Here is a 9590-nt window from a genome sequence, read left to right on the forward strand (position 1 = left end):
GCGGATTGTATAACAATGAAAGAATTTTTCTTTGACTTTTCAAAGAGAAGAGCAAACTGGACGGGAGGAGTGGGCTGGGAGAAAAACGGAACAATGAATTAATGGGAATCCAAAATCTCTAAATGTTCATTAAAATTAATAAAATAATTTTTTTTAAAAAGAGTGATTGTCCCTTACACTCAAATTATTTTTTTACTTTTGGTGTTAACAGATCACCTTTTAAGAAATTATTCCCATACTCAATATTTTTTTTTGGTAGCAAATAACGTTTTAATTGGCTGAACTTTTTTGTTACAAATACATTAGAGAACCATGCAATGCTGCCAGCATTGGATGCAATCCTTTGCAACTGGTCCAGTGATAGCAGAATCTTTCATCTCGCCTCTATTGTTTACTATGACTCCTGTATTATCTTCAAAATAAAGAAACACCCCATCTTTTCTCCGGTATGATTTTCGTTGTCGTATGATTTTCGTTGCTGGATGTACCTTCTTTCTGAGCTCTGGTTTTCCTTTCTTGACAGTGGCCATCACCATGTCACACACACCAGCAGCAGGAAGTCTGTTAAGTCGTCCCTTGATCCCCTTCACAGAGATGATATGTCGAATCTTGGCTCCTGTATTGTCAGCACAGTTGATCACAGCTCCTACCGGAAGATCCAGGGAAATCCGGAATTTTGCACCGGAGGACCCACCACGTCCTCGCTTCGACATCTTGGAAACCAGAAAAGAACGAAAAGCTCAATATTTTTAATGGGGATAAAAACCCAACCCCAAACTCTTTAAAATTCCAATTTTCTCCCTGAGTTTACTGGTCTGTGAAAGAGAATGGTTTAGGAATAATTCTGTTAAGTCCTATGAAATGAGATACACATAGAGCTAAAACATCAAAGCAGAAATTCTTGCTTCATTTGGCTATCTACGTTCACTGATAAAAATTTCTTGTAGCTGTTTTTTGAATGTGGTATTGAATTTCAGTTGACAATTTTCCAGAACAACTGATACTTTCACAAACAAAATGATGAATGTTGCTTAAACCTTGACAAGAATCAAGCTTTAGAATGACGATGCTGGTGAATCATATGTCACATTAGGATTATTTATGTACCTCACAAGCACCAAATGACTTACTATGTGTTTTGGTTATCTGCTGCTGTAACAGAAATGCCACAAGCAGATAGTTTTAGCAAACGGAAATGTATTCATTCATTGTTTAAGAGGCTAGAAGTCTCAATTCTAGAGTGCTGCCTCTAGGGGAAGGCTTTCTCTGTTCCTACCAGGGAAAGGTCTTAGTGTCCTTTCAACATCTGTGGACTTAATATTCCTTGGAGAACTCCATGTGCCTTGACGCTACTTTTCTTAAGTCTACAAGGTTCTCAGTGCAGTGACATTGGGTCCAAAACACACATGCCATTCCAGGCTTTACTTTGAGCAGCTCAGCAGTTTCATTCTCTCCTGTGTTTCCTCTTCTTTTCTCTTATAAAGATAAAAAATATGACTCAAGTGTGAAGTAAAATACTTCAATAAAGAAGTAAGTAAGACGATGCTTAGCCATTCAATTAAAGATTTTCCAACCTTAACAATCTTGTCTTGTAGGATTCAAAACACAGCATGACTATGTTAGATAACTGCCAAACCACAGTATTATATGCCTGTCTAATTACTGAGAACCATAGCATAGCCAAATTGAAAGATATCTTGAGATATATTGCTTGATCTTCTTAGATGTTGAATAAGGATGACCCAAGAATTGATCTCTTCGAATAGTGGTTTTGGCAAAAAGTAGTGAGTATCCCATTGGCTGGCAAAAGAAAACACACACACATACACACACACCCCTGACTTGGAAGAAGTACAACTAAGGTGCTACTTAAAGGCAAGGTTGATGAAACTTCCTCCTTTAAAATGTATGCATGTTGGCAGGATGGAACATTCCTTGGAAAAAGACATCATACTTGGAAAGGTGGAAGATTAGTAAAAGAGAGGAAGAACCTTAACAAGATGATTGAGACAGTGATTGTAACAACGGATTCAAGCATATCAGAGATCATGAGGATGGCACAGGATAGGATGAGGTTTAGATCTGTTGTTCATAAGGTCACTATGAATCTTAGGTGACTACAGCACTTAACAATTCAATCTGTGACATTGTATTCTTATCAGTTAAGTAATTAAGACACAAGGATTCTATAGAAAGCTGTTGATTATAGTATTTTTATTTTGTTTTTAAAGTTTTGTTTTATATTGGTTTGCTTACAAAGTTTGTATACATTGTGATTCACACTATTTATTCAAATTGTGTTTCATATAATCATTCCCATGCATTGTGTTGATTGCCTTTGAGTTGAGCACAACTCATAGCGACCCCATGAACAAAAGGCCTGAAGCTCCTCTACAACTATCAACATGTAACAAAGTTCATAGAGTTTCCGGAGGCATGTTATTTAGCCACTCCTGCTTCCAAACCTGTCATAGTATATTATTGTTGTTATGTGCCTGTACAGAAGCTCTGAACCCTTCCTTGTCCTAAACCAGTCTCCCTTACTCCAGTACACCAATCCCCACTGCCCCAGATACTGTATCAATCCATCCATCTCATCTGGGGTCTTCCTCTCCTGTGCTGTTCGTCCACCCTTCCGAGCATGATGTCCTTAATCACCATTAGACTATGCTCTGTCTTTTCAGGTCCCCACTGGATCTTTCCCATTTCTTTTACGCCCTCCCTCCACTCACCAAACTGTGTAACCCTGTGACTTCACCTCTACCCATCTTCACCCCGCTACTCCCACTCCTTCTCCCCTTGGGTCTGCCATACATGTTTACTAGTTATCCTATTATTCTAGTTTTACAATAATGGTCCTATGCAGTATTTGTCTGTATGAGATTTAGTTCACACAGCATAATTTTAACATATTTTTTATATTGATGTGCATACAAAATTCATATATATTCATTCATATTCATTGTGTTTCACACATTCCTTCGGTCACATGGTATTTCATACAATCATTCTCATACATTACATTTTATAAAACCAACCACCATTGATCTATGACCACTATTACCCCATCTTTTCAGGTTTTCACTGGTTCTTTCCTAAATCTTTCCCTTCCCTTCACCAAACTCTGAGACCCTGTGATATGCCCCCCCTCCCAACCCTCAGCACGCCAGCCCCCTCCTCTTCCCTCGTTGGACTTTTATACACATCTTACTAGTTAGCCTTCTATTTTTATGATAATGATCTTATACAGTATTTGTCCTTATGAGACTGACTTAGTTCACTCAACATTATTATCTTTTAATGGTTATACATAAATTCTACTTTTACAATTGAGATTTCATGTCTTGCAATGAGATATCATGTAAGGAAGTGAAAATTGTGAAGATTAAAGTGCTAAGGAAATGCAAAATTTTGTTTCTGGTACCTACCAGAAAACTGCTTCCTTTGCCTTTGTGTATTTGAAAGTGTGGACCTCTTTCAGAGTTATAAGATTTCATATGCTAGAGAAAAGATAGAGGCGATATGTCTGAGTACATCCTTTATAACACAATTGTTATTTTATCAGTTACATTTAAAATTTCATTACATATTTAAAGCTTTTGCTTCTTGATTGTAAGCTAATAAACAATATTGTTTATTATTTCTGTACCAAACACACTTAAAAATGTGTTACTTATATAAAAGATAAAATATAATAAAATTACTCACTAGAGTTGGAAATGAAAATAATTTTAAATCAAGCTTGTTTTATATCTGATTACCACTGGGTGTCAGCAATCTCAAAATAAAACTGTATAATAATCCTAAGGCTTTAAATTATCCTAATTGTTATTATCATTTGAAACATATCTTTATTATTGAACTAATCTTTAACTCTGAACACTGTGACACTGATGTGTCAAATGCGTTAATGGTTGGCTACCCAATGCAGAGAGTGGGGTGGAGCTCCCCAAGTAAAACAAGCTTGGAAGGAGTAGTGGCATCCACTGCCATAATAGCTTGCCTCCAGAAACCCTATGAACCTGGAGAGAGGATGAAAGGCACCCAAGCGTCGAGGACTCTCCTTCATAAGGTCGCTATGAGTTGCCTTCAATTCAACAGCACTTAACAACAACAATCTTTAACTATCAATAGTTGTTTTATTCCCTAATGGATCATGCTTCAATAGTCATTGAAACATTATATAGTGTGTAATAAATGACCCTGTCTTGTAAATTCATGTTGTTGTTGTTATTTGCCATCGAGTCGCTTACGGCTCATAGCGACCCTATGTACAACAGCCCTAAACTCTGCTCTGTCCTTTGCCAATACACTGTCTTTGACACTCCCATCCCGAATACCCCAGTCACTGAATCAATCCACTTCAGAGAGGACCTTCCCCTCCTGCACTGTCCCTCCACCCTCCCAAGCATGATGTCCCTCTCCAAGGACCGGTCCCTCCTTACAACATGTCCAAAGTATGTTAGACGGAGCCTCAGAATCCTTTCCTCCAAGGAGCCACCTGATTTAGCCCTCTCCAAGTTCAATATGTTTGTTTTCCACGGTACATTCAATACTCTTCTCCAGCACCACAGCTCAAAGACATCAATTCTCCTTCTATCCTCCTTAGTCATTGTCCAACTCTCTGATGCATGACAAGTGATCACAAAGATGATGGCCTATATCAGATGCACCTTAGTCTCCAGAGAGACACCATTGCTCTTCAGTACTTTGGAGAGGTCCCTAACAGCAGAGTTTCCCATGGAAATATTTTTTATTTCCTGACTGCTGGTGCCAAGAGTGTTGACTGTGGAGCCAAGCAAACTGAAGCTGTGAACAATCTCAATCTCTTCACCATCCATCCTGATGCTGCCAATTGGTCCAGTGGTGAGAATCTTTGTCTTCTTGACATTGAGCCTCAGTCCATATTGGAGTCTGCAGTCTTTGACCCTTTGCAGCAAGTGCATGAGGTCCTCCTCAGTTTCAGCAAGCAGGGGTGTGTCATCTGCATAACCCAGATTGTTGATAGATATTCCACCAATCTTGATCCCACATTTCTCCTCATAGGACCCAGCCTCCTGGATAATCTGTTCTGCATACAGGTTGAAAAGGTATGGAGATAGGAGTACGCCCTTCCCAATTTTGAACCATGCAGTGTTCCCTTGCTCTGTTCTGATGACTGCCTCCTGGTCCAACTATAGGTTTCTCATTAGCATGATCAAATGTACTGGGATTCCCATTCTCAGGGTCAGCCACAGTTTGTTATGATCCACACAGTCAAACGCCTTTGCATAATCAATGAAACACAGACATTCTTCTGGTATTCCCTGCTTTCAGCTAAGATTCATCTAACATTAGCTACAATATCCCTAGTACCATGGCCCCTTCAAAACCCAGCCTGCACTTCTGGCAGTTCTCTGTTGATGTGCTGTTCCAGTCATTTTTAGATAATCTTCAGTAGAATCTTGCTTGCATGTGAAATCAATGAGATTGTTCTATAGTTTCCACACTCTGTTGGGTCACCCTTCTTTGGGATGGGAACAAATATAGAACTCTTCCTAGTCAGTTGGCCAAGTGGTTGTTCTCCAGATTTCTTGGCACAACTTGGTGAGCACGTCCAGGGCAGCATCTGTTAGCTGAAATATGTCAATTGGTATGCCATCTATTCTTGAGGCCTTATTTTTTGTCATTTCCTCCAAAGCAGCCTGAACTTCCTTCATCACCATAGGCTCTTGCTCATATGTTGTTTCATGAAATTCTGTGTCTGCTAATTCCTTTTGATACAGTGACCACATTGTTAGCTTATTTTTGTTGCTGTTGTTTCAAGCCAAGATTGTTCAGTGTTGATGTTGTTCTTTTTTTTTTTGCATGAAGTACTTTTTAAAAATTATTAGTTTTAATGAAAATTTACAGACACTTTGGATTTCCATTCATTCATTGTTGTACTTTTCTCCCTGCCCCCCTGCCCCCCCCTCCCCAGCACACCCTTATCTTTGAAAAGTAAAAGAAAAGTTCTTTCATAGTTTTAGAATCTGTCCCCCCAGGTCCACCCCACTTTGTTCTGGACTCCTGTCATTACAATAATACCTAATCACATATCCCTTTTAAACAGTTTTCTCCCTCATATGTTTCAATGCAGTAATCATTATTTATCCCATCTTTCTCAGTATCTGCCTAACCCTGATGTCAGTCTTGTTTTATAACAGTGGAACTATGCAGTATTTCTCCTTTTGTGACTGAGATATTTCACTCAGCACAATGTCCTCCAGAGTCACCCATTTTGAATAATATTGCATTAATTCCTTGTTTTTCAAGGCAACGTAGTACTCCATTGTGTGAATATACCACAGCTTCTCTATCCATTTGTTGTTGATGGGCACTTAGGTTATTTCCAACTCTTTGCTATTGTGAATAAAACCACAATAAACATGGGTATGCATGTATCTGTTTGGGTGGCAGTTATGGTCTCTTGTGTATATTCCCAGTAGAGAAATTCCTGGGTCAAATGTTATCTCTATTTGCAACTTTTTAAGAAAATATCACACCACCTTCCACAGTAGTCGCACCATTTTACACTTCCACAAACAGAATAAGGGCTCCAGTTTCTCCAAAACCTCACCAGCATTTGTTGCTTGCTGTTATGTTAAATTTGCTATTCTTACTTCAATGAGATTATATGTCACAGTTGTTTTGATTTGCATCTCTAGGGATTTGCTAGGGATTTTGAACATTTCTTCATGTGCTTATTGGCCATTTGAATGCCTTCTTTGGTGAAGTGTCTGTTCATATCCTGTGCCCAATTTTAAGTCCCTTATCTGACATGTCAGTACCACATACTTTTTAACAGCCTGTGGCTTCCCTTTTTACCCTGTTGGAGAAGTTTTTGGATGTGCATAGGGATTTGATTCTTAGAAGATCCCATTCATCCATTTTATCTTCTCCTGGTTGTAGATTTTTCAGGATGCTTGGAAGACTGTTCATTTTGTGGATTAGGACTTCTAAAGTTCTTCCAAGCTTTTCTTTAATGACGTCTATAGTCCTTGGTTTTAGTCCTAGGTCCATGATCCACCTAGATTTGATTTTTGTGTATGGAGTGAGGTGTGGATCCTCCTTGAGTCTTCTGCAGATAGTTTTCCAATTTTGCCAACACCATTTGTTATAAAGGCTGTCGTTTCCCCACTTAACTGATTTCAACTCCTTGTCAAAAATCAGTTGACCATAGGTAGATGGGCTGATTTCCGGGCTCTCAATTCTAGTCCATTGATCTATGTGTTTGTCATTGTACCAGTACCATGCTGTCTTAACCACCATGGCAGTGTAGTAGGATTTAAAATCAGGGAGTGAGATACCTCCTACATTTTTTCTATTTTTAAGGAGTGCTTTTCTTATTTGGGGCTTCTTTCCATTCCAAATGAAACTGGAGATTGCCTTTTCCATCTCGTTGAAGAATGGGATTGGTATTTGTATTGGGAGTGCATTGAAGGTGTAAATTGCCTTTGGTAGTATTGCCATTTTCATAATATTGAGTCTTCCTATCCATGAGCAAGGGATATTCTTCCACTTCTCCAGGTATCTTTTTATTTCATTCATTAATGTTTTGTAATTTTCTTTGAACAAATTCTTTGTGGTTCTGGTTAGATTTACTCCCAAGTATTTAATCTTGTGATTAGCTATTGTGAAGGGTATTGTTTTTCTTAGCTCTAGCACTGTGTTCTATTTGTCAATGTAGAGTTTTTTTTCTTCAAGCATTTAATTTTACACAGACTCTCAATCAATATCCATGGAAGAAACAATGAAGAAATCAAATGGTATATTGAACAAATCTATATCCAAGGCCCCTTTTTTAAAGTAACAAAGACCAAACATGTCACTTTGAGGACTAAGATGTACTTCACTAAAGATTTTATGTTTTCTGTCACCTTCTTTATGTACAAAAGTTAGACAATAAATGAAAAATTTAAAGAAGAATTGATCCTTTGAAATATCTTGTTTGCAAAGAATAGGAAATATATTGTCAGAAGGATGAACAAAATTGTCTTGAAAGAACACTCAGGATGTTCTTAAGAAACAAGATTGATGAGATTTTTTTCTGATGAAATGTAGACATTTTAGGAAATACCAGTCCCTGAAGAAGGATGCCATACTTGGTCAAAAGAGATAGATTTTCAATGGAATGGACTGATACAATGGTTACAACAATGGGTTCATGTAAAGTAAAGATTATGAAGGTGATGAGGGTTGGGTAATATTCTGTTCTGTACACAGGGTTGCCATGAATGAGAATCTACTCAACGACACCTCACAATAAGAACAATATACCCTGTCTATTTTTTCTTTTTTTAAAATTTTATTTTACTAGTTTTAATGAACATTTACAGAGATTTTGAATTTCCATTCATTCATTGTTGCACTTTTTTCTCTCCCCCCCCCCACCTGCCGCAAATGCATTGCACTATGCAACTTTATTTCTGGGTTCCTATGATAATCATAATACTCTATTATATATTGCTTTTAAACTGTTCTCTCCCTCATCTGTTTCAATTCAGTATACATAATCTATTCAGTTTTTCTCAGTCTTACCCCAACCCTGATGTCAGTCCCATTCTACAGTGGCACTATGCAGTATTTGTCTTTTTGTGACTGAGATATTTCACTCAGCATAATGTCCTCCAGGGTCACCCATTTTGAATAATATTGCATGAGTTGCTTGTTTTCAAAATGCAACATAGTATTCCATTGTGTGAATATACCACAGTGTCTCTATCCATTCGTTTGTTAATGGGCACTTAAGTTGTTTCCAACTCCTTGCTATTGTGAACAAAGCTGCGATAAACATGGGTGTGCATATATCTGCTTGGATGGCAGTTATGGTCTCTTTAAGGTATATTCCAGTAGTGGAATTGCTGGGTCAAATGGTATCTCTATTTGCAACTTTTTGAGAAAGCGCCACTGCCTTCCACAGTTGTTGCATGATTTTACGCTTCCACCAACCGTGAATAAGGGTTCTGGTTTCTCCACAACCTCACCAGCATTTGATGCTTACTGTTAATTTTGCTATTCTTACTGGGGTGAGATGATATCTCATAGCTGTTTACAACTGACTTTTGTATGTTGATTTGTATCCTGCTACTTTGCTGAATTGGTCAACTATGTCCAGTAGATTTTTTGCTGAGTTTTTAGGGTTTTCTAAGTATACTATCATATCATCCACATAGAGAGAAAATTTTACCTTCTCTTTGACAATTTGGATACCTCTTGTTTCTTTCTCTTGTCTTATTACTGTCACTAAGAGTTCCAATACAATATTGAATAAGCGAGGTGATAGTGGATACCTTTGCCTAGTTCCTGTTCCTAAAGGGAATGCCTTTAACCTCTCTCCATTGAGAATAATGTTGGCTCTTGGGTTTGTGTAAATACTTTTTACCATGTTGAAGAAATTCCCCTTTAAACCGACTTTGCTGAGTGTTTTAATCAGGAAAGGGTGTTGGATTTTGTCAAAGGCCTTTTCTGCATCAATTGATAAGATTATGCCATTCTTGTTCTTTGCTTTGTTAATGTGATGAATTACATTAATTGTTTTTCTTATGTTGAACCATCCTTGCATACCTGTT

The 9590-nt window shown here is 37.9% G+C and overlaps 1 pseudogene; it reads right to left on the reverse strand.

Moving 5' to 3' along the window:
- Nucleotides 1–302: 302 nt before the first annotated feature.
- On the reverse strand, nucleotides 303–713 carry LOC102860486 (annotated as a pseudogene).
- Nucleotides 714–9590: the final 8877 nt, after the last annotated feature.

Source organism: Elephantulus edwardii, unplaced genomic scaffold (assembly GCF_000299155.1).
Source record: "Elephantulus edwardii isolate Elephantulus edwardi_28Jun2011 unplaced genomic scaffold, EleEdw1.0 scaffold00336, whole genome shotgun sequence".
Lineage (NCBI taxonomy): Eukaryota > Metazoa > Chordata > Mammalia > Macroscelidea > Macroscelididae > Elephantulus > Elephantulus edwardii.